The 25009-nt window shown below is 47.6% G+C and overlaps 1 protein-coding gene and 1 pseudogene across 1 annotated transcript in view; both read left to right on the top strand.

Annotated features, from left to right (window-relative positions):
• The first annotated feature begins 214 nt into the window (after positions 1 to 214).
• Positions 215 to 1591, top strand: LOC118849644 (annotated as a pseudogene).
• A 14485-nt stretch (positions 1592 to 16076) lies between these two features.
• Positions 16077 to 25009, top strand: part of LOC118833436 (septin-2) — a 136588-nt gene continuing 127655 nt past the window's right edge. Inside the window, exon 1 of the mRNA XM_036740794.1 lies at positions 16077 to 16223. The gene's annotated coding sequence lies outside the window, so the exon portion shown is untranslated. The remainder of the gene's footprint in view (positions 16224 to 25009) is intronic.

The raw sequence follows: 25009 nt of genomic DNA, 5'->3' as shown, positions 1-25009 counted from the left end.
TAACTTCAAAGTGTGTTAGACCCCTTTTGAAAGTGTGTGATGTCTCTAGCTACCATAATAAAATTCAGGATGTCTCTATGAACCTCAAGTATTTGGCATGAAAAATTATAAAGAATTTCATTTCCAGGTTTTTAGCCTGGTACTAAAACCGTGAAGGATGCACAAAACTACCTCCCCAGAGAAAGACTTGACCCATTTTTGCCCTTTGAATCTCATGAACATAATAGAAGATAGCAACTTATATGAACTGAAATACAGCTTTTCTTGTGAACTTCACAGAATGTCTACATACTCTGCTTTCTGAGTCAATGTTCCAATCTCAGAACGGAGTCTTACCCGGGCTGGATTTTATTCCACCAGTGTGAACGACAGAGTTAAATGTTTCTGTTGTGGCTTAATGCTGGATAGTTGAAAACGAGGAGATGGTACTATTGGCAAACAGAAACAGCTACATCCCTAACTGTGCCTTTATTCAGAATTTGGTTGCAGTTAACAATCTAAGAACTTCCTCTCAGTCTGCATTTTCTTTTTCATGGATGAGTAATGTCACATGCTCATTATCTCCCATTTCAGAATAGAGTGGATATTTCAGTGGTTCTTATTCCAGTTTTTCACTGGAGTCAGTGACTTCCTAGGTAGTTGAGGACTTGTTGGGCACCAGCCCAATGAGTACTGAAGATGCCAGAATCCTTACTTACCAGACATGGTAAGTGACATTTATGTCACTTAAGATAAGATGGTGACATTTATGTCACCATCAGATCTGGTAAAAGCTGGTTTTTACTACATAGGACCTGGAGATGCAGTAGCTTGCTTTGCCTGTGGTGGGAAACTAAGTGATTGGGAACCAAAAGATGATGCCTTGTCAGAACACTGGAGACATTTTCATCACTGTCCTTTCCTGGGAAATCAAATCCAAGAAACATTAAGGTTCAGTGTTTCTAATCTGAGCATGAGAAGCCATTCAGCCTGTATGAAAACCTTTGTGACCCAGCCTCCTCAAATTCCAGTTCATCCAGAGCAGTTTGCGAGTGCTGGCTTTTATTATATGGGTTGTGATGATGATGTCAAATGCTTTTGCTATGATGGTGGACTGAAGTTTTGGGAATCAGGAGAGAATCCTTGGGTGGAGCATGCCGAATGGTTTCCACGATGTGAGCACTTGATTGCAATGAAAAGACAACAGTTCTTCAATCAAATTCAGGCTGGTTATCCTCATCTTCTTGAACAGCTGCTATATACATCAGATACTCCAGTGGGTGAAAGTGCCGAGCTGCCAGCAGAGCTGGTGTCATTCTGAAGATTCAGTCATGATGAATACATCTGTGGTCAAAGCGGCTTGGCAAATGGACTTTAATAGAAGGCTAATAAAACAGACCGTTCAGAGTAAAATCTTAACAACTGGAGAAAATTACCAGTCAGTGATCTTCTATCATATTTACTTAAGGCAGAAGATGAAACAAGGGAAGAGGAGAAAGAACAACAAGCTGAGGAAATAGAATCAGTGGAAAAGAACATATATTCCAGCAGCAGATTTTTCAGACTTGTCAATAGAACAGTTGAAGCGATTACAAAAAGAAAGAACATGTAAGGTTTGTATGGACAAAGAAGTGTCAGTTATCTTTATGCCTTGTGGACATCTACTAGTTTGCAAAGAATGAGCACCTTCCTGAAGAAAATACCCTATCTGTAGAAGTACAATCAAGGGTACAGTTCGTACATTTCTTTCATAAAGAAAAATCAATAATCTTCCAAACTTTTGTAGCTAAGGAATTTGAAATGTTATCTTAAGCCTTTAGAAGTAAAGATTATTATGATTTGTACCTGATTAACCTCTATTCTGACTTGTTTTTCCCTCTCTCCCATCAAAAATAAATTATCATGTTGTGTTACTAAAAAAAAAACTTTGGAATTCATTGTGTGACATGGGAGACATTGGCACAGAACCGCTCAGCATGGCGTTCCCACATTGGAGAAGATTCTGTGCTCTACGAGCAAAGCAGAATTGAAGGAGCTCAAAGGAAACACAGGATGCGCACATTTAGAGAATCCACTCCATATGTTCACATGGACTATTTGTGCCCAAGCTGTGCTAGAGCATTCTGAGCTTATATTGGCCTGATCAGTCACAGGTTGACGAACTGAATCTTGACTGAAGCGTAGAGATGTCATTTGGGTCCTCTTCCAGAATGAAGGACAACAACCAACCAACCAACCACCAACCACGCTGGATCAGGGTCTCTGTTGGGAAGTTCCTTCCTTCAGTGCAGTCTCTATTTTTAAGTAATGACCTTGGAGAAGGACAGAATGGGTATGCTCATTGACTTCTTTGCACTTTTCCTGAATGGGAAGTCTGGGAGGGATGCATCTGAAATCACAGGACCTCTGAGCTGGAAGGACCCTCGAAGGTCTAGCCCTTTCCTGACCAACAGTCCCTTCTCCAATGCCCCCTACAACTGGCTATCCAGCTGTTGCAACAGTGTGCTAGCAGCTTGTATAGGAGTGTAAGACTCATCAACAACCAGCACACAGAAAGTTGCCAGCACAGGTTCTTTTGATCTGCTTTACTAAGGAAAGCAACGTTAAGGGGTTAACAATCTTACTTTAATCCAACATACAAATATCATTCACTTAGTTCAGGGGAAAAAGCCAGCCCCCTGAACTTCAGAGCAAATACAAACAAATTACCAACACCAACAGATGGACCTAGTCTGATTCAAATCTCAATGCATAGTTACCAGAGTTTAACAAAGTCCAAACATCTGGGTTTACAAGCTGGAGGGCTCTTAACTACAGGTGCCCAGAGTCTCCACATCAGCACTCTGCCAAGAGTGAGAGCCCTAAGCAAATAGCTCTGTTCTCTCTTTTTATGCACTCTTTCTTTTTTTAATTTCTTTTTAAAAAATTTTTATTATTTATTTGATATTTTTAGTTTTCAGCATTGATTTCCACTAGATTTTGAATTACAAATTTTCTCCCCATTTCTACCCTCCCCCCCTCCAAGATAGCATATATTCTGATTGCCCAATTCCCCAGTCAGCCCTCCCTTCTGTCACCCCACACCCCCTCCATCCCCTTTTCCCTTACTTTCTTGTAGGGCAAGATAGATTTCTTTGCCCCATTGCCTGTATATCTTATTTCCCAGTTGCATGCAAAAACAACCTTTTTTTGAATATCTGCTTTTAAAACTTTGAGTTCCAAATTCTCTCCCCTCTTCCCTCCCCACACACCCTCCCTAAGAAGGCAAGCAATTCAACATAGGTCACACATGTATCATTAGGCAAAACCCTTTGCTCCCTCCTATCCTGTCCCCCTTTATTCAATTTTCTCCCTTGACCTTGTCCCTTTTCAAAAGTGTTTGCTTTTGATTATCTCCTCCCCCTATCTGCCATCCCTTCTATCTTCCCCCCTTTTATCTCCTTCCTCCTTCTTTCTTGTGGGGTAAGATACCCATTTGAGTGTGTATGTTATTCCCTCCTCAAGTCAAATCTGATGAGAGCATGATTCACTCATTTCCCCTCACCTGCCCCCTCTTCCTTTCCAACAGAACTAATTTTTCTTGCCACTTTTATGTGAGATAATTTACTCCATTCTATCTCTCCCTTTCTCCCTCTCTCAATATATTCCTCTCTCATCCCTTAATTTGATTTTATTTTTTTAGATATCATCCCTTCATATTCAACTCACCCTGTGCCCTCTGTCTACATGTATATATATAATATATATATATGTTATATATATATACATATATATATATACACATATGTATATTCCCTTCAGCTATTCCTAATACTGAGGTCTATTGAATTATACACATCATCTTTCCATATAGGAATGTAAACAAAACAGTTCAATTTTAGTAAGTCTCTTACGATTTCTCTTTTTTGTTTACCTTTTCAAGCTTCTCTTGATTCTTGTGTTTGAAAGTCAAATTTTCTATTTAGCTCTGGTCTTTTCACTGAGAAAGCTTGAAAGTCCTCTATTTTATTAAAAATCCATATTTTGCCTTGAAGCATGATACTCAGCTTTGCTGGGTAGATGATTCTTGGTTTTAATCCTAACTCCATTGACCTCTGGAATATCGTATTCCAAGCCCTTCGATCACTTAATGTAGAAGCTGCTAGATCTTGTGTTATTCTGACTGTGTTTCTGCAATACTCAAATTGTTTCTTTCTGGCTGCTTGCAGTATTTTCTCCTTGATCTGGGAGCTCTGGAATTTGGTGACAATATTTCTAGGAGTCTTCTTTATGGCATCTTTTTCAGGAGGCAATCAGTGGATTCTTTCAATTTCTATTTTACCCTCTGGCTCTAGAATATCAGGGCAGTTCTCCTTGATAATTTCTTGAAAGATGATATCTAGGCTCTTTTTTTGATCATGGCTTTCAGGTAGTCCAATAATTTTTAAATTATCTCTCCTGGATCTATTTTCCAGGTCAGTGGTTTCTCCAATGAGATATTTCACATTGTCTTCCATTTTTTCATTCTGTTGGTTCTGTTTTATAATATCTTGATTTCTCATAAAGTCACTAGCTTCTACTTGATCCAGTCTAATTTTTAAGGTAGTACTTTCTTCAGTGGTCTTTTGGACGTCCTTTTCCATTTGGCTAATTCTGCCTTTCAAGGCATTCTTCTCCTCATTGGCTTTTTGGAGCTCTTTTGCCATTTGAGTTAGTCTATTTTTAAGGTGTTATTTTCTTCAGTATTTTTTTGGGTCTCCTTTAGCAAGTCATTGACTTGTTTTTCATGGTTTTCTTGCATCATTCTTATTTCTCTTCCCAATTTTTCCTCTACTTCTCTAACTTGTTTTTCCAAATCCTTTTTGAGCTCTTCCATGGCCTGAGACCAATTCATGTTTTTCTTGGAGGCTTTTGATGTAGGCTCTTTGATTTTGTTGACCTCTTCTAGCTGTATGTTTTGGTCTTCTTTGTCACCAAAAAAAGATTCCAAAGTCTGAGTCTGAATCTGAGTCCGTTTTCGCTGCCTGGCCATGTTCCCAGCCAACTACTTGACCCTTGAGTTTCTCTTCAGGGTATGACTTCTTGTAGAGAGTACTTTGTCCCAGGCTTGAGGGGTTGTGCTGCTATTTTCAGAGCTATTTCTCCACAGCAAGCTCTGCCAAACCAGTGTTCCTCCTCCCCCAAGAACCACCAACCTGGACCATGACTCAGATCCAAGCAGGCTCTGCACTCCTGCTCTGATCCACCACTTAATTCCTCCCAGCAGGTGGGCCTGGAGCCAGAAGCAACTGCAGCTGTAGCTCTGGAAGCAGCCTCAGAGCTGCACCACCTCTACCGCCCCTGGAGCAGTAGCTGACCGTGAACTCCTTTCACTCTGTCCCAGCAGGTTTTCCCCATTAACCTGCTCTATTGTCTTTGGCGTTAGTGGGTTGAGAAGTCTGGTAACTGCCACAGCTCACTGATTCAGGGTGCTATGGCCTGTTCCACCTGGCTCCCAGTCTGGTTGGTTCTGGCCTGGCTCATGCTTGGGCTCTGCTCTGCTCCCAGCTGCATGCCATAGACCTTACCCAGCAACCATCTAGGCTGTCCTGGCCTGGAGCCCTGCTTCTCTCTGCTATTTCATGGGTTCTGCAGTTCTAGAATTTGTTCAGAGCCATTTTTATAGGCATTTGGAGAGACCTGGGGGAGAACTTAGGCAAGTCCCTGCTTTCCAGCCGCCATCTTGGCTCTGCCCCTTTTATGCACTCTTTAGCTGTCATTCAACGTCATCTGAACGACCAGAACTGGGGCTCCCACTATTTGTTCTGGTCTTAGCAACTCCCCTTAGGACCCTGAGGGCTTCATGCCCACATAGGCTTAACACCTAGTAGGTAGGGTTTTGGGCCTGGGGTTTAGAACCTAATAAGACTCAATCAAAGACACCCAACTTAATTGATATTACACCAGCCTCTGCCTGAAGCCCTTCAGTGAGGGAGAGCTCACTACCTCAGAAGACAGCCCACTCCACTCTTGGAGAGTTTTCACTATTGGTAAATCTGCCCCCACTCTCTATCAAGCTTAAATCTGACTTTCTCTAACTTCTACCCTTTACCTTAGTTTTGCCACTTGTCCACGTAGAACAAATCAAATCACAAATACTTGAAGAAAGTCATCATGTTCCTCGAGTCTCCTCTTTCTGAGGCTAATAACAATAATAATAATATAACAGCTAATATTTCCATGATACTTTAAGTGATTTTTCCAGTGCTCATGTCTGACCTCGTCTCCCCCTTCCTCAACAATCTCCAGTGGTTCCCTATTACCTCCAGAATCAAATATAAAATGCACTATTTGGCCTTCAAAGCCCTTGACAACCTGGGCCTCTCCTACCTTTCCAATCTTCTTAACACTTTCCTCCCCACCAGGTACCCTATGATCCAGCCACAATGGTCTACTTGCTGTTCCTCACACATTATCTCCCGCCTGCAGGCCTTTGTACTGGCTGTCCCCCATGCCTAGAATGCCCTCTTTCCTCATCTCTACCTCCTGGCTTCCCCGACTTCTTTCAAGACTCTCCTCAAATCCTCCTTTCTTCAATCCCCCTTAATTCCAGCACCCTCATTTCCAATTTATCTTGTCAATAGCTTGAGTAACTTGTCTGTCCTCTCCTTCCCATAAGACTGCTTTTTGCAGTTCTTCACATCTCCTGAATGCTTAAGGCAGTGACTGGCACACAGTAGGTTCTTAATAAATGCTTGTTGCTGTGACTTGAATTTGAATCAATGATCTCTAATGATCAATGGTTCTAATCCTCCCTTATCCCTTCAGTTGGTCCTCCCAGGGCATGCCCAGGTTTGGACGCTGTCCAATTCCTCACCATCTCTCCTCAAAGGTGGCACCCAGACCTGAACCAAGTGATGAGGACATCATGAAGAATCTCCCTGGCTATCACTGCTCCCACTCCCCTGGGCTGAATAGTGAGACTTCAGTCCTTGTTATTGTTTCAGCCCACTGGATTCCGGACAATACAACATGAATTCGTTTACATTTTGAAGGTTATCTCTAGCAACAGAAGGGCCAGAAACCTCCTGGGTGGAGGGAGGTGGTGAGAGGGCCTGGGGCAGCCAGGGCTAGGAGAACCCTGGGAGTCTGCAGGTTTGGAGATTGCTCACACAGGTGGATTTCTCTTTTCTCCCCAAACACCTTTTTGGACCTATCACCCTGTTTCCAAGTTCAGTATTTCCTTGGGACAGGTAATCTGAAATGAAATGGAAAAGTTATTTTAGTCCTTATTGAAAGGAAGGAAATGGAAGACTGGGCTTTTTCCTGATAAGACACAAAAGGATGAGACAATGCCTCCTGGCATTTATTCGGCCAAGATGGTTTGTCGGGTTTTTTTTTTTCTCCTAGCACAGAAATTACTGCTTTTGTCTCAAACTTTTTAAAATTGAGAACAATGACACATAATTAAATCAGGATCAAGAGGGGAAGAAAGATCTACAGTAATCTTACAAATTCATTAATTCACTCAACAAATATTTACTGATCATTTAACTCTAAGTCCTCTGTCCCTTGGCTTTTAATACTCAGGAAATACTTTCCAGTGGTCCATATGCCACATACCTTCTGCTCCAGTCAGGCTATTGGCCTCACTGGTATGCACATGTAACATGCCTAGTGAGTTCCAACCTCCATACCTTTGTCCATGTTGCATCCCTGACCTGGAATGCCCCTTTCCTCTTCCATCCTTGCTGTCAAAATCAAATCTGTCTTTCCAGTCCCATATCCTCCATAAAGTCTCCCTATCCTACTTTCCCACCCTGATCCCTAGAAGTTAGTCAGACAGTCAACATTTAATCTCTCAATTAATATCTGCTAGGAACTATGCTAAACTCTGGTAACACAAATACAAGCAAAGAGAAAGTCAGTCCCTGACCCCAAAGAGCTTAAAGACAAGACATAAGAGGAAGCTGAAAAGGGGCAGAGGGAGAGGGTGTCCACTTGTGAGCAGGATGAAGTCCAGAGTTGTGAGGCCTGGTGGGGAATAAAGAGGTGTCTGGTTTGGATGCCATCCTTGAATGGAGCTTCTGGGAGGAGCCCTCCACCCTCTGATCAGAGGGAGGGATCCCAGGGGCAGAGGATAGAAGTTCACTCTTGTGAGTATGGAATTGTGCAGAGAGTTCTGGAACAGAGCTGGGTTTGACTGACATAGCTACAACACACTAATTATGCCTTGGTTTCTTCATCTGTAAAATGGTAACATCACTACTTAGATTCCCTACCACATGTGTTTATAGGATTTTTTTTTTTGACTAGGCAAAAGAGGTCATCCTCTGCCTTATTTCTTACCTAGCCTTAATCACTGAATGGGCTGTTTGTCCTTCCTTCTTGAAGAGGACCATTCCATTAGTAAGGTGATGCCATGACATGCAAGTGAATTAGATTTAAGTGAGGGAGGGTTGTGAAAAGTCACCAGCCTCATTCCCTCCTCGGGAGCCATCTGGGTCCAGTGGCCAGACATCGATCAGGACAACTGGAGATAGCCCCAGATGCAGTGGGGACCCTTGGCCTTTTCAAGCTAAGGTCCTTGAAAGGTCTCAGCTTGACTGAGGCAAAACCTATGATTAAGGCTTAATAAGAAATGAAGCAAAGAATAGCTTCTTTAAAAAAAAATAGATCTGGAAGGGAAGACCCTCAAAGTTTCTGGCCCAAACTGCAGAAACAATTATTATTTACATTCATTCTGAACCAATCAGGGCCCAAACAATGACTAAGTAGGGCTTGGCCTAGAACGTATTATTGGCCAATCAATGAGAGTCCGAGCGCTAGGCTGGTCTTTAAGAGAAAAGGAAAAAAAAAGTTTCAGAGATTAAAAATTTCCATTCCCTTTGGGCAGAGCACCTATATGTAAGGGCGCGATACCCTATGTGGACAGAGGGAAAGAAAAGAAAGAAAGAAAGAAAGAAAGAAAGAAAGAAAGAAAGAAAGAAAGAAAGAAAGAGAAGAAGGAAGAAAGAGAAGAAGGAAGAAAGAAAGAGAAGGAAAGAAAGAGAAAGAAAGAAAGAAAGAAAGAAAGAAAGAAAAGAAGGAAGGAAGGAAGAAAGAGAAAGAAAGAAGGAAGGAAGAAAGGAAAAGATGAAGGAAAGAAGGAAGAAAAAGGAAGAAAAAGAAAGAAAGAAAGGAAGGAAGGAAGAAAGGAAAGAAGGAAGGAAGAAAGAAAGGAAAAAATGAAAGAAGGAAGAAAGAAAGAGAAAGAAAGGAAAGAATGAAGGAAGGAAGAAAGAAAGAGAAAGAAGGAAGAAAGGAAAGGATGAAGGAAAGAACGAAGAAAAAGGAAGAAAGAAAGGAAGAAAGAAGGAAAGAAAGGAAGGAAGGAGGGAAGAAAGAAAGGAAAGAAGGAAGGAAGGAAGAAAGAAAGAAGGAAGGAAGAAAGGAAAGGATGAAGGAAAGAAGGAAGAAAAAGGAAGAAAGAAAGAAAGAAAGAAAGAAAGAAGGAAAGGAAGGAAAGGAAGGAAGGAAGGAAGAAGAAAGAAAGCAAGCTGTGTTGTTCAACTCGCCAGTTCCAGTTTGGTCCCTGGTGGGCAGCTTCTTTTCTACTCACAGAGATTGCTATTTGTCCTTCTCAACGAGGACCCTAACATCAGGGAGGTGATGCCATAACATGCAAGTGAACCGGCACTGCTGTGAATGAGACCTGTTAAAGACCTTCGCTTAAAAAGGCCAAGGTCTCCCCCTGTATCTTGAGTGGTCTGCAGTCATCCTGGTGAATATCAGGCCACTGGACTGCAGATGACTCCAGAGGAGAAAGTGAGGCTGGAGACTTTGCATAGCCCTGCCTCACTAAATCCAATTCCCTTGCATGTCGTGGTGGCATCACCTCCCTGATGTCACAGTCCTCTTCAAGAATGAAGGACAAGCAGCAACAACCACAGAAGGATCTAGAGCTGAACATGACCTTAGAAGTCGTCCAGGTCCAATCACTTTGTTTTATCAATGAGGAGATTACAGCCTAGACAGAGGCAGGGTCTTGGCTCAGGGGTCTTACCAGGCTTTCAGTAAACACTCCTCTATTGGCGAGAAAGGCCTGTGATGGCAATTTCCTTAGGCCTATGTGAGGGCTAACAGGACTATCAAGGAAAGGATTTTCCACATTCCTGGAAAGACGTGACCCAAGATCACACACAGGTAGCAAGTAGTGAGTCAGGACCTGAACCCAGGTCCTCTGTCTCCAGATCCATGGCCCCTTCTCCACTCTGCTGCCTTGTCCTTTGGCCAACCCTTTCAGTAATTTTTCTTGGTGACTTTGTGTGACTTAATGTGCCCGAATAGATTTATACTCCTTTCTTCCCTCTCCCTCCTAAGGTAAATAAACAAGTGAGAAGTTCCTTCCTGGCTTCCGGACTTTGGAAAGAAGGAGGCAGAGTCAGCTTAGGGCTGGGTCCTAGACTTCCCTGACACCTTTGGACTCTGGCCCCTCAAGGGAGGGATGGGTGGGAGGTCAGTGCTCAGGACTGGTGGGCACACTGCAGAGCAGCAAGAGACCCCCACTTCTTAAGAGCTGTAGAGAGACTCACCACCCCTGGGCATTCAAAAAATGACATTTGTTTGAGGGCCATTTTAGAAACTGTCCCAATATATTGTGTATTAGCTGAGTTAAAGGCATGTGCAGAAAGGACAGCACACCTCTGTGTCTCAAGGACTCACAATGTCCAAATATTAGAATCCTGACAGGCTAATTAATCAATGAACAAGCATTAACTTATAAAGCACCTACTCTGAGTCAGGCACCGTGCTAGGTTATAGAGATACAAGTACACTCCTGGCTCTCCTTACTCTAACACAGAAGATACTATGTATGTATCCATCCATCCATCCATCCATCCATATATCCATAACACATAAAGTAAATATAAAAATAAATACAAAAACATTTATTCAACCCCTGCTATGTGCCAGGCAGTGCACTAGTCACTGAGGATACAAAGAGAAAATGAAATCTCCTGCCTTCAAGTTCACCCTCTGTCAGGCGAAACAAGGTATCCTCACATAAGTATATACAAGAAGACACAAGATAGATACAAGGTAATTTGGGGGGGAGGGAGGGCAGAGCAGGACGGAAATGGGATTCTAAGAGGCGGAGGTGAGGGGGGGAGGCATACCAGGAAGGGGGTGGCCAATGCAAAGGCAGAGACGGGAGATTGAGGACCTTTCCTCCCCTGACTTTTTCACTTCTCCTTTTTGTCTTACCCCATTAGAATGCAAGCTCTGGAAGGACAGGGACTTTCTTTCTTTTCTTTTTCTTTCCTTCTTTCCTTCTTCCTCCCTCCCTTCTTTCTTTTTCTTCCTTCTTTTTTCTTTTTTTTCTTTCTTCCTCCCTCCCTCCCTTTCCTTCTTTCTTTTCTTTCCTTCCTTCCTCCCTCCCTCTCTCTCTCTCTCTCCCTTCCTTCTTCCACTTTCTTTCTTCCTTCTTTCCCCCCTCTCTTTTTCTTCCTTTCTTCCTTCTTTTTCTTCCTTCTTTCTTTCTTCCTCCCTCCCTCCCTTTCCTTCTTTCTTTCCTTCTTTCTTTCTTTCTTCCCTTTCTCTCTCTCTCTCTCTCTCTCTCCCTTCCTTTCTTCCTCCCTCCCTTCTTTCCTTCCTTTCTTCCTCAGTACCCATAAGGGTGACTGGCACATAGTAAGAACTTAACAAATGCTTTATTTAATTTAATCTCCTCTAAATTGGTAGAAAGTCTCATCAATATTATTCTTCCTTGCTCTTTTTCTCATATAACAAACTGTGGCCTAATGGAGGAGACTCTTAGTCTTTCCTGTCCTGTCTTGGCCTTCGATGGCATGCTGGCCGTCTATGAGACTTCCTCTAACCTCCATCTGTGTGGATTTGCTCTCCTGGCTTACTCTGACGTGGTGACACAGGAAGAGCAAAGCCCGTCGGTTTTTGTCAAGGTCTGCGACTTATGCTCAGGATGTAGGCCCCGTCAGCACATGCTTAGTAGGTACTTTCTCTGTGGAGGGTCTTGGGGATACGAAGCTCACAAACAGCATGGTCTCCACCTGCAGACCTCCTGACTTAGCAGAGAGGACACTGTAGGACTCTGTTTCTAAAATCAGCAAATATTTGTTAAGCACCTACTATGTGCCAGGCACTATGCTAAGGGCTGGAGCCAGACCAAAATGAGACAGTCCCTGCCTTCAAGAAGCTTATATTCTCTCAGAGGAGACAGATATACAAATAGAAGAGAATAAATAAAAAATAAATACAAGATAGGTGAGGGGGGAGGGCAAAAGTAGTTGGAGGGGGTCAGGAAATACGTAAAAGACTCAGGGTGGCAATTGAATCTTGAAGGAAGCAAGGGATTCTCTAAGGTGGAGGTGAGGAGAGAGGACATTATGGGCTGAAGGGAACAGCCAGTGCAAAGATAATGAGGCTGGACATGGAGAAACTTGAGGGAGTGATAGGGAGGTAGAAGAGTATGGGAAGGAGGATGACATCCAGCCAGATGAGAGAGGTAGGTTGGGCCGGGTTGCAGAGGGCTTTAAAAGTCAAACCCAGTTTATTTTTTTACCTTAGAGGTGATAGGGAGCCACTGACATTTACTCTGGAGGGGAGTGACTCTTAAGGAAGCGACTTTAACAATATGGAGGATGGATTGGAGAAAGGAGAGACTTGAGGTGAGGAGACCAAATCGATGGTGTGGGTGAGAAGTAAGGCACTGAACTAAGGTGGTGGCTGCGTGAGTCCTGAGAAAGGCAAACTGCTGTGGCTCCCTATGGCCAAATGCTGTGCTCAGCCTTCAAGGCCCTTCACCTGCTCCGCCTCCCTTTCCAGTCTTCTCACACCTACCTCTTCCATGCATACTCTTTGCTCCAGTGACAACCAGTCTCCCTGCTGTTTCTCAAACCCTCCACCTCTCAGCTCCAGGTATTTTCTCTGGCTATCCCCCAGGCCTAGAACCTCTCCTTCCTCTGCTCTGGCTTCTGACCTCCATGGCTTCCTTTAAGTCCCAACCCCAAGCCCCTGTCATACAGGAAGCCTTCCTCAGACCCTCTAAATCCCGGGGCCCTCCCTCTGTTCTTATTTATCCCGTATAGACTGTGTGTGTGTGTGTGTGTGTGTGTGTGTGTGTGTGTGTGTGTGTGTGTGTGTTTGCTTGTCGTCTTCCCCATTAGACTGAGCTCCCTGAGGGTAGGGACTGTCTTTTGTCTCTTTGTGTATCCCCAGTGTTTAGCATAATGCCTGGTACACAGTAGGTGCTTAATATTGAATTAAATTGAATTGAAGTATGCTAGAGCTGTGGAAACCAAACAGCCAGGTGCGATGGTTGGCATGAGGTATGATGGTAGTAAGGAGTTAGGGACAGGGCAGAGGTTGTGAAAACAGGACATCGGAGGCCTGGGAGGCCAGAAGAGGCCGGTGCCTTTGACGACAACAGGGAAGGGCAAAAGAAGGAAAGATTCGGGGGAAAGAGAATGAAATGTATTTGGGATTTGTTGAGTTTGAGGTGCCTTCGATTGCCAGCTTGAGATCTCTAGTGGGCAGCTGGTGACCAGGGGAGTGGCCTGGACATATGAATCTGAAGGTCATTAAAGTGGGGGCTGATGAGGTCACCGAGTGACTAGGGCCTAGGCCAGAGCCTTGGGGAACACTGTCACTCAGGAGCAGGATGGGGAGGAGGCAGGGAGGACAGGAGGAGTGCTCCACCAACGACAGGGGGACACTCTTGGTGGCAGGAGAGGTCCTCTCCTTGAGATTTCAGGAACTCTCAGGAGAGGAAAGAGGGAAGCTGCATCTGCTACCCAGAGAGGGGCCGGGGCTTCGCTAGCTCGTGGTAGAGCCTGCACTCTGGGTCAAGGTCCCCATTGCATCAGCTTGGGTCCATGACTACAAATCCACTAAGCATCAGAGACATTTGGAGACTGTTTCAGGCACCTACTCTAACAGACTTAGCTCCCTGAAGGCAGGGACTGCTTTTACTTTTTAAAAAAAATCCGAGGAAGGTGGCATAGTGCTTGGCATACAGTAGGTGATTAATAAATGCTTCTTGTACTGAGTTCAAGCATGGCCTGTGGAAATAGAATTACACCAGGAGACAAATCCTGGTTCTGGTCCCCTACTGACACTCTCTACTTTGCTAACCTCCCTAAGCCTGAAGATAGACTTATTTTTAAAATATATTGTCCCATCTGATCCTTATGACAGCCCTGAGACGGAGGTGCTGCTTTATCCCCATTTACAGATGAGAAAACTGAGTGTGAAAGGCTCGGTAATTTTAGTGTCACACAGCCGGTAAGTGTGTAGGGTGGGATTTGAACCTGGGTTAGAATCATAGACTTAGAGATGGAAGGGTCCTCAGACCAGCTAGCTCAACTCCCCACACTTTACAGATGAGGCCATGGAGGCCAGGGAAATAAAGTGATTTGACCGAGTGACATCACCCTGAGTAGTGCTTTTTCCAATGCACCATGGAAAGTCAGTCTTCCTGGCTTCAGGTTAGCTGCTAGACCCATCAGCTGTCTCAGACAAACCGAGACCTGGGAAAGACCTTAGCTCCAAAAGGCCAAGGTCTCCCGCTGCGTTGGGGCCATCTCCAGTCGTCCTGATGGATATCTGGCCACTGGACCCAGACGGCTCCGGAGGAGAGAGTGAGGCTGGTGACCTTGCACAGCCCTGCTTCACTTAAATCCAATTCACTTGGAAGTCATGGCATCACCTTCCTGAGGTCATTGGCCTTCTTCAGGAGGACAAACAACCTATCCACTAAACCTTGCTGTCTGTCACACCTTACTTGTCTGAAGGCTCATCACCAGATTGGCCAGAGGGTGCTGTTTTTCTGTCAGATGTCACTACTACTTCTTCTCTCCTCTCTTCCTTCTCTCTCTTCTCTCCCCTTCCTTCCTTTTTCTTTCTCTCTCCCTCCTTCAAAGATTTCTCCTATCTCCCCCTCCTTCCCACTCTCTCCATCCCTCTTCCTTTTCCCTTCCCTCCTTCCCTCTGTCTAGAGACCTTCCTCTCTCTGTCTCTCTCTTCTCCTCCCTTCCCTCTCTCTCTTTCTCTCTCCAACCAACGTGTCTTTGTTAATTATTTACTATATGCCAGGCACTGTGCTAAACTCTGGGGATACAGTGGAAAAGTAAAAAGTCTTTACCCTCAGGGAGCTTCCACTCTTCAGACATTTTGTTTTAACTCTGAACTTGTCAAACGCCCAGTAAAATGAGCCTAAGGGGTGTGAGGGGCTCTAGGTGACACGTCCCATGTCCCACCCAGCCTGCTTTTCTTTTTGAACACATCACCCAGACCTTTCAAAGCTTCCCTGTTTGTCTGCCTCCTTCTGGCCTCCCGTCTTTCCTGTGGGCGCCCTCTGCATCTGTCTGTCTCCCTGGACACAAACCCCAAGGCTGAGGATCAGAGGAGGGAGCTGTGCCCCTGGGCTGGGCAGAGCTCCGGACGTGGAGGTGACCGCTGACGGCCTGTCTGCGGCTGCCCATTCTCAGCCTGGACTCAGTCTGCCAAGCTGGACCTCTGGCTGGTGGAAGGCTCTGGCTCGGACTGGAGGGGTGGGTGCCTGCACCAGCGAAGGGGTCACCAAGGGATGAGGCTCCTGAAGGGCTCGGGCAAGAGTGCAGGGCCGGACAAATGGGGAATGGTGCCGTCCGGGGTGCTGGGGCTCCCTGGCCAGGGGCCCTTCCAGGCCATTTCAGGGTGGGCAGTCTGGGGTTTGAGACCTCAATTTACCATACCTTCCAGCGCCCCATCACCCCCAGGAGGTGTGGCTGAGAGGGGGACCCCGTGGCTCTGTCTGGTTTGGGGGGAGGCAGGGCACCTTCCCAGCTCCGAGCCTCAGTTTCCCCATCTGTAGAATGGAGGGTTGGGCTCAAGGTCTGTGCTCAAGGTCCTCTCAGCTCTGTGAGTCTCTGGCGTGATTTCTGGGAGCCCACAGTTTGGGGGGGCTGGGGGCTGAGCAGGTACGGGGGGAGGGGCTGGGGGGGGCGCCGCTGCAGGGCGGTGGCGCGGTTTGCCGGGGTGGGTGGAGGTGGGGGCTGGGCCAGGCGGCACGTGACAGGCGCGGGAGCGCGCGCGGCTGGGGCTGGGACCGGCGGTACGCCTGCGCGTGCCCGACTGCTCTGGAGAGGGGGCGCGTGCGCGTGCGCGGTGTGAGGGCCCGGTGGGGCGGGGGTTGGGCGGCCTGGGCGCGCGCGGTGCCCTGTGGGAAGCTGGAGGAGCGGCGGGCGCGGGGAGGCGCGGACTCCAGAGCCACCGCCCCCTGAGGAGACGCCGCGGACCTTAGTGAGGTGAGCGGGGAGGCGAGGCCCAGGCCAGGTGGAGGGCTCTGCCCGGCGGGCCCTGCCGCCCTTGGGGAGCTGCCGGCCTGTTGGGGGGGGTCAGCCCCTCACAGCCCCCCATGTCTCTCACCCCTCCATCCTTAGCATCTGGGCATGGGCGGGGTCCTGAGAGACCCAGGTGAACGCGGAGGACACGGCGTGGGCAAAGGCGCGGAGGCGGGAGAGCCACTTCCTGGCAGACAGCCTTGGAGGTCCCCCCAGAGGGAGCGAAGGGCCGAGGGGGACCACGCCCCGGGGGCCTGGGGCGGGGGATGTGCGGGGAGGGCGAGGAGGCGGCGGCCCTCGGGTCTGGGGGGCGGGGACTTTAGTCGGGGCACGTGGGGCTTGACGTTGGGGGGGCACCCCCAGGTGGGCGTGTGAGAGAGGTCAGCGCTGGACAGGAAGAGGGCCCGGGACAGATGACAGCTGGGGGGACCAGGCCGAGGCCAGGGCTGGAGAAGACCGGGACCCGAGCCCGGGAGCCCCTCCCCGCCTTGGCCCCAACGTGTAACGTGCCCCGGGCCCCTGGCCGGGCATGAGCGGGCACGTGTGTGCCAGCAAGCCCTGGGAGGGGCTGCCGGGCTCCCGGCCTCCTACCTGTCCGGCTCCTTCTCGGCTCCGCTCCCTTCCCTCTTTCTTTCTTGTCTTCTCCCCCTCTTCTTCTCCCCCTCTTCTTCCTTGTCTCCTTCCCCCTTCTCTCTCTTTTCCCTCTCTCCTTCCCTCCCCCTTCCCTCTTTTTTTCTCGTCTTCTTTCCTCCCCTCTTCCCTCTCTCCTTTTCTCTCTTCCTCCCTTTTTTCTCTTATTTCCTCTTTCCTTCTCTCCCTTTCTTGCCCCCTTCCCTCTCTTTCCTGCTTATTCCCTCCCTTCTTCCCTTCCTTTTCCCTCCCTTCTTCCTTCCCTTTCCTCCTTTTCCTCTCTCCTTCCCATCTTCTTTCTCTCTCTTCCTTTCTCCCCTTTCCTCTCTCTGTCCTCCCTCCTTCCTTCCGTCTCTCCTCTCCTCCCCTCTTTAACTGATGGGTGTCTGGCTGGAGGTGGGCAGCGTCCAGGGGCCCCTGCCCTTCCCCTTTTCTCCCACATCCTGGGAGGCAGAAGTTGCCAGGGGAGGTGGGGTGGGGGGAGACACCTCACATTCACTGAATGTGCTTGCGGGAGGCTTAGTTTAAGGTTGAAAATCAATGATCCCTGTGGAAAAGGAGCCAGAAAGAGGAAGAGCGACTGTGGAAGCCCTCGCCCTCCTGTCCATCCCATGTCCTTGTTCCCCTTAGGGGATGGCCTCGGCTCACTGGGAAGGCTGAGGTCTCTGACTCCTGGAGTCCTGGTATTGGGAAGCTCCCACCCTGGCCCCAGGACCCCTCCCCCAACCTCCTCTCCTGTAAAGGAGGGCCTTGCTCCAGGTGGAGGGTACGTGGGGGGCAGAATCCTGCCCAGGCTTTGACTTTGTCCCTTTTACACTTTAGGCCCAGCAGTCTCATGGGGGGGGGGTCAGACCCTCTTCTCTCATGTTAGCTCCCCCGGTACTCTGGCCTTGGCTCGTCAGTCTCTTGTACATGAGGAGTCTCAGGCCCAGAGGTGTGGACGCTCAGGGTCTGACAAAGCTGTGTTGTCAGATGGCAGCTGCCTCAGCTCTCCTCCTCCCGGATCCTCGTGGTTTCATTTTCCTCCTGGGGATGTGCTACAACCCCTTCACTTTAATGGTGGGGAAACTGAGGGTTGTCGATGTTATGCAACCCCAAGGTCAAACAGGTAGGGAATGGCAAAGTTGAGATTCAAACCCAGGTCCTTGGACAGGTGTTGGATCAGAGGGCTTCCAGGGTCCCTTCCAGTTTCCAAACCCTTGGTGCTGTGCCCGCTTGCTGCTGTACCATGATGCCCTTAGGCATCTGCCTGTGCCAGTGATCCCATTCCTACCTTCTTCAGGACAGCCTTGCGCCACTTACCCTATTAGGCTACAAACAAACTTAGGTCTCCCTAGCCTGTGCCCAGAACCCCCATCCCCTACATCCCTGAATTTCTGTCCTCAACTTATTCCCCTGCTGTGAAACCCTGCCCCTCTCTCCTCTCCTGCTGGGGCCTTTGTCCCCCCCTGCCTCCCTTGACCCTCTTCTCTCCGCACTGGGACCCCTGCCCCCCTCTCCTCTCTCAGCTGGGACCCCTGCCCCTCTCTCCTCTCCTGCTGGGGCCTTTGTCCCCCCTGTCTTCCTTGACCCTCTTCTCTCCGCACTGGGACCCCTGCCCCCCCTCCCCTTCTCTCAGCTGGGACCCCTGCCCCTCTCTCCTCTCCTGCTGGGGCCTTTGCCCCCCCCCCCCCCACCTCCCTTGGCCCCCTTCTCTCCCTGCTGGGACCCCTGCCCCTCTCTTGTTTCCCAGCTGGCACCTCTGCCCCCTCCCACCTCCGTTGACCCCCTTCTCTCCCTGCTGGAACCCCTGTGCCCCTCTCCTCTCCTGCTGGGGCCTCTCCTCCCTCCTGCCTCCCTTGACATACATTCATCCTATATTCTTGCCCCCTGTAGTTTTTGGGGCTTGTAACATATGTGCTCCAGGAGGATGAGGGCTGTAGCTGATCCAGATTTCCGTATCTCTCCCAGAGCCACTGGCCGGCCTGCTGCTCTGCACACAGCCGGTGCTTACTAAGTGTTTGGTGACCAGTGCTGGCACAGGCCAAAGGAAAACCCAGGGCGCCAACGGAAAGCCTCAGGACGCAAAGGCTCCCTGCACAATGAGTGGTCTGGCTTGATTTTGGAAGTGATAAGTGCAGCCTTACCTTCCTCTCAGACCTCAGCTCCTTTGTGCAGCTTAGCTGTTGTCTCAGTTTTCCAGCTATCAAGATGTGGCCGGGCCGCACCCAGATCCACATTCTCCTGGTGACAAGCGCCTTTCTTTCTGCATCCCCGCCATCCTTTCCAAGCACGTCCTTCCCCCCTTTCTCAGACTCCTGTTGTTATCATTCAGATGTTTCAGACTCTTTGTGACCCTGTTTGGGGTTTTCCTGGCAAAGACACTGGAGCGGTTTGCCATTTCTTTTTCCAGCTTATTTTACAGATGAGGAAACTGAGGCAAACAGGGTGAAGTGCTCACTCAAGGTCACACTGCTAGGCAGTGTTTGAGGCTGGACTTGAACTCGGGTCTTCCTGACTCCAGGCCTGGTGCTCTATGCACTGCACCACCCAGCCGCATGAGACTCATGCCTTACAATAAAGAATAAAAAGGAGGAGGAGAAAGCCAGTCCAGCAAAAGTAACCAGCATATGAACCTAGTCTGACCTATGCAGTGTTCCCAGGTGGAGGGTGGGATTTGAGAAGGCTGAGTTTTAGGTTAAACATTAAAGAATGAAAAGAAACTTAAAGAAACTTTAAGAAAAGTTCTCAATTCTCTCTTGAGTCACTGAAAAAAGCCAGTTGGAATGCTATGGTGCCCAAAGCCCAAAGGAGTGGAAGAAAACCTGCCGACTAGTACCAGCTACGTGAAAGATTATTCCAAATTATTATGAAAAGAAATACAAATAAAACAGCTCCCAGCGAATTGGGAGAGATGACAAAAGATGGGAACAGTGACTGGTGAAGGAAGTGCGAAGGCCAGACACGTGATTACAGAGTTGCTGGAACTCTGAGCTAGCCCGGCCTATCTGGAAATTTGGAAAGAGTAGTACCGACGATAGCTAGTGTTTATATGGCCTTACTGTGTACAGGTGCTTTGCAGACACTATCTCATTAGAGCCTCATGGCAGCCCTGCGAGGTGGGTGCTGTTATTGTCCCCACTTTACAGGTGAGGGAACTGAGGCAAGCGGAGGTTGGGTGATTTGCCCGGGGTCACATAGCTCGTAGTGTCTGAGGCCAGAGCTGAACTGGAGTCTGGAGTCCAGGCCTGGCATTCTGTCCGCTGAGCAGCCTCGATGCTGTAGGTGGATGATATGTATAAGAAAATGCCTAAATGTTTATGTCGTTGGATCCAGAGATTCCACTGCTAGAAATATACCTGAAGCTGAAGTCAAGGAAGGAAAAAAACGGTCTAATAAAGACAAAAGTATTTATAGCAGCACTTTTTTTTAGTGGCTAAGAATTGGTAACCAAATGGATGTCCAGCAACTGGGGAAAGTCTAAAGGGGTGGAGAACCCATAGCCTTGACTGAGGCCACGTTTTACAGAACAAGAGGATTTGTTCTGTGAAGTTTGGATTCAGTCAGAGGGCTGCCCTTGAGGACCTAGAGGGCCACATGTGGCCTCGAGGCCCCAGGTTCCCCAGCCCTGGTCACTCAACCAAATGTGACCCATAAATGTGAGCATATGTATCTGTGCCCTAAGAAACAACAGATGTGAAGAATTCAGAGAAACATGAGAAGACTTCTATAAACTGATATCCGGTGAAGTAAGCAGAACCAGGAGAGCAAGATGCATGATAAATACAACATAAGTGGAAAGTATATTTAAAAAAAAAAGGAAATCAAATCCACATGCTTTGTGATCATAATGGCCAAGCTTGGCCCCAAAGAGGAATTAGGAGGATTTGCCTCCCTCCCTTCTTCACAGATGTTGGGGGCTGTGGGTGTAGAACAGACTCAGCTGATTGTTAATTAGTTTTGCTGTATTACTTTCCCCTCGTTTATATTCCTTGTTATAAGAGATGGTGTTCTGGATGGAGGAAGAGTGAGGGGAATACTGGGAAATAAAGGTGGTGTAAAAACAAAAGATTATTGGTAATGTTTTAAAAGAAAGTCAACAGAGGTTATGAATAAACAGTACCAAGGTTGTCAGTTGCTAAGACATGTTGGAGCAAGCTTTTTTGATCTCTATAAACTCTGCATAGTACAAGTTAAAAAAAAAAGTTCCTAAGTCTGTTTGTTGAGGTTTTCTTAGCAAGGTTACTGGAGCAGCTTGCTGTTTCCTTCTCCAGCTCATTTTGCAGATGAAGAAACTGAGGCAGTCAGGGTGCCATGACTTGCCCAGGGTCACGCAAGGTTGTATCCCTTTGGCTCCCCTTTCCTAGTTGTAATCACTGAAATCTCATTCTTGCAACACTGTCTCACAGAACTGGTAGGAAGGAGCCTTGAGCCTGGTGGTGTAGGTCTTTCCTGGATTAGAATCTTTTCTTCAGCACCCTGGACAAGTGGGTGTCTGGCATGGATGGGTGTGTGTGTGTGTGTGGGGGGGCCATTGCCCTGGGCCGGCTCATCTGACTTCTCCATGACTCTAATCATTAGGAAGTTTTTCTTACATTTCTTCCAAATTGTCCACGTTCCATTTGCCCTCTGGGGCAAAGCAAAAAAAAAAACCAAAAAAAAAACCCAAAAACCAAAGTCTAGATGAATTCTAGCCATGGCATCCTCTCATCCACAAGAAAGGAAATGAAGAGTCTGCCTTGGAGGAGTCCAGCTGCTCCCTTCCTAGTTGTTGGCCACCACCTCTCTAATGATCTTGTCGATGTTCCCAGGAGCCTCAGTCAAGCTCACTGGCATGTGGTTTTTCCCTTTTTTGAAAATTAGGACATATGACCCACAGTCCTGAGGTCCTGCCCTTTTCCTCCATGGTCTCTTAAGTATCATTGGTAGTGGCTCAGCGGTCACATTGGTTCCAAGGATGTGGTTCATCAGAGCCAGCTGATTTGAATTTATCAATCAGGCATTTTGGAACCACTCTGTGTCAGGCACTGAGGGTATGAAGACAAAAATGAAAAAGTCCCTTCTCTGAAGAATTTTGTTATTTTTTAATCCCTACTTAAAAATACTTTAAAAACTTGTTTTGCAATTATATGTAAAAACAATTAACACTCATTTTTAGAAATTTCGAGTTCCAAATTCTTTACCTCCTTCTCTCCTCTCTCCCATCCCTGAGACAGAGAGCAATTCAATATTGGTTATACATATGCAATCATGCAAAACATTTCCATATTAGTCATGTTATGAGAGAAAACAGACCAAAAAAAACCTCATAAAAAAGTGAAAACTACTATGTTTTAACCTGCATTCAGACTGTCGGTTCTTTCTTTGGAGATGGGTAGCGTTTTTCATGAGGCCTTTGCAATCGCCATTGTGTTGCTGAGAATAGTTAAGCCATTCAGAGTTGGTCACTGTACAGTGTTGCTAATACTGTGTATAATATTCTGGTTCTGCTCACTTCACTTTGTATCAGTCCATGTCATTCTTTCCAGGTTTCTCTGGAGCTTGTCATTTCTTCTAGCGCAGTAGTATATTACAATCATATACCGTGACTCGTTCAGCCATTTCCCAGGTGAGGGGTATCCCTTTAATTTCTGGTTCTTTGCCATCACAAAAAGAGCTGCTATCAGTATTTTTGTACAAACAGGTTCTCCCCCCCCACCTTTTTTTGGATCTCTTTGGGATACAGAACTAGTTGTTGTATTGCTGGATCAAAGGGTATGTAGAGTTCCAAACTTAGCTTTGGGCATAGTTTCAAATTGCTTTCCAGAATGGTTGAAGCTAGGGATTCTAAGAGGTAGTAGAGAGGAGGAAGAACATGCCAGGCAGGGGGAACCACGAGGGCAAAGGCCTGGAGATGGGATCTGGAGAGTCATGGATGAAGAGACTTGTTTAACTGGACAGTCAAACGTGTGATGGGGAGTAATGTGTAATGAGTCTGGAAAGGTAGGTGGAGGCTGAAGGGTGAAGAGCTTTAAATGCTAAATTGCAGGAGGGTTAGTCCCAGGAGTTATGGGGCCACTGGACTTTGTGCATCAGAACGACATGGCCAGGCTGTGTGGAGGATGCCTTAAAGAGGGGACAGGTTAGGAGACAAGGGGTGATGGGGGCATGTATAGGGGAGATGTTGAGGCAGATTCAGTTAGCTGGGCATCTTGTGTGTATTTTAACCTGTATGTTGCCTGCTTTGTATATATTTGCTTGCTTGTTGTCTCCCCCATTAGATTGTAGGCGCCTTGAGGACAGGGACTGGCTTTTGCTTCTTTTTGTGTCCCCAGCTCTTAGCACAGTGCCTGGCACATAGTAGATGCTTAATGAATGTTTATGGAAGGGAGGGAGAGAGAGAAGGGAGGGAAGGGAGGAATGAAGGGAGGAAGGACGGTCCTTGCTGTGGGCCAGGCCCTCTCCTCTGCTGGGTGCTAGTATGTGTGGGGCACACATGCTGCTAAACATGCTACAGATACTTCATTTGATCCTCCCAACGACCCTGGGAAGGAGGTGTGATTCGTAACCCATTGTACAGATGAAGAAACTGAGGCAGACAGAGATGAAGTGGCTTGCTCAGGGTACCCAGATAGTAAGTGTTTGCAGCTGGTTTTGACACTAGGCCCAGTGCTTTACTTGCTGTGTGTGCTAGTCCTTGGCACCGTAGGAGGCTACGCCACAAGAGGCCTGCCCCTAAGGACCCTGGGGCCTTTCCACCTGACCTGCAGCTGAAACCTTCCCGCTGTGTTGTCTCTCTCATCAGAATGTGGGCTCCTTGAAGGCTGGGCCTGTCCGCTTTTCCTTTTGTCTGCTGGGTGCTTAGTACATGGGAGGCACTGAGCAGATGCTTCATTCATTCTTTCCTTTGTTCATTCACATGTGTTTGTGCACCTTGTGCTCGACCCAGCATTCGGCTTCATTCCGTGAGGGGCAGGAGGATGTTTTAGAAAGGACACAAGCCTTGGATGCAGAGGATCGGAGCTAGAGGTGTCTCCAGGGCGATGCCCCCGAAGACTGGCTCATACAGGTCTCAGGCTCCCATACCTCTGCTCCCCTGCAGCATCAGCTCTTCAGAGGAGCCGCCCCGGCCCCTGTTCTGTAACTGTGCTCGAGCCACTTTATTCCTTTGTTCTCTCGTTTTCCAACAAGGTCTTTGTCTTCCTTTTTCAGGAAGTGGATGATAAATGTCTGCTATGTGCCAGGCCCTGGGTGAGGCTCTGGGGGTTACCAAGACAGAGTGAGATGATGCCAGCCTCCCATGACCTTTCGACCTTCTGTGAGGATAAGCTTGTAACTGTATATACAAATACAGGCTGCATATGAAATAAATACAGGAACGTTTTTGGATGGGCCCTAGAAGCAGCAACCTGGGAGATCAGGAAAGCCTTCTTGTAGGAGGGCAGTGCTTGATCCAAGCCTGGAAGGGAGCCAGGACTTCTGAGGTGAAGGGGAAGGCAAGAACCTGCTAGGCAGGGATGGAGTGGGGGGTGGGGGGTAATGGCCTAGGCAAAGGCACAGGGATGGGAAATAGAATGGTGGGAAGGGGAATGCAAAGAGGAGGCCAGTTTGGCAGGATCCCAGAGGGTGTGAGGGATTCTGTAGATGTGATCAGCCTGGAAAGATAGGATGCACCCAACAAGGGAAACAGGCATCCCTCCTACTTGGCATCCTCATATCCACAGCCATCTTAGAGAACTGGGAACCATAACAAGATGGAAGGAAGCATTTCTTTACCTTGAAGATTCTTGTCCTAGGAGGCATATTTCCAAGCAAGACCAGGAGTAAAAACATCATTGAGGAATCATAGGACTGGAAAAAGAATGGATGATGGGGGATGGCCAGAGTGCGCCAGTGTGTTCTGGAGACATGGAAGGAGGCCCCCAGGCAGGGGGCCTCCCTTGTCTCCCTTGTGAGGAGAACCCCCCAATGAGTGAACGCACAGATTCACTGGAGTGTTTGAGCCAAGTGTCCATCAAATACTTTGGAAATCTCCTTCGTGTGGTCATCTTAGAAGGAAAAAACAAAAGATGCAACCGGACAAACCAGTTTGGGAAAGAACGTTCTCTTCCACCTGAAAGAGAATCAGGCGCTCCCAAACACCGGGCACTGGAGTCCTAAGA

This window comes from Trichosurus vulpecula, chromosome 1, assembly GCF_011100635.1.
Source record: "Trichosurus vulpecula isolate mTriVul1 chromosome 1, mTriVul1.pri, whole genome shotgun sequence".
Classification (NCBI taxonomy): Eukaryota; Metazoa; Chordata; class Mammalia; order Diprotodontia; family Phalangeridae; genus Trichosurus; species Trichosurus vulpecula.
This window is presented reverse-complemented; position numbering and strand designations above follow the sequence as displayed.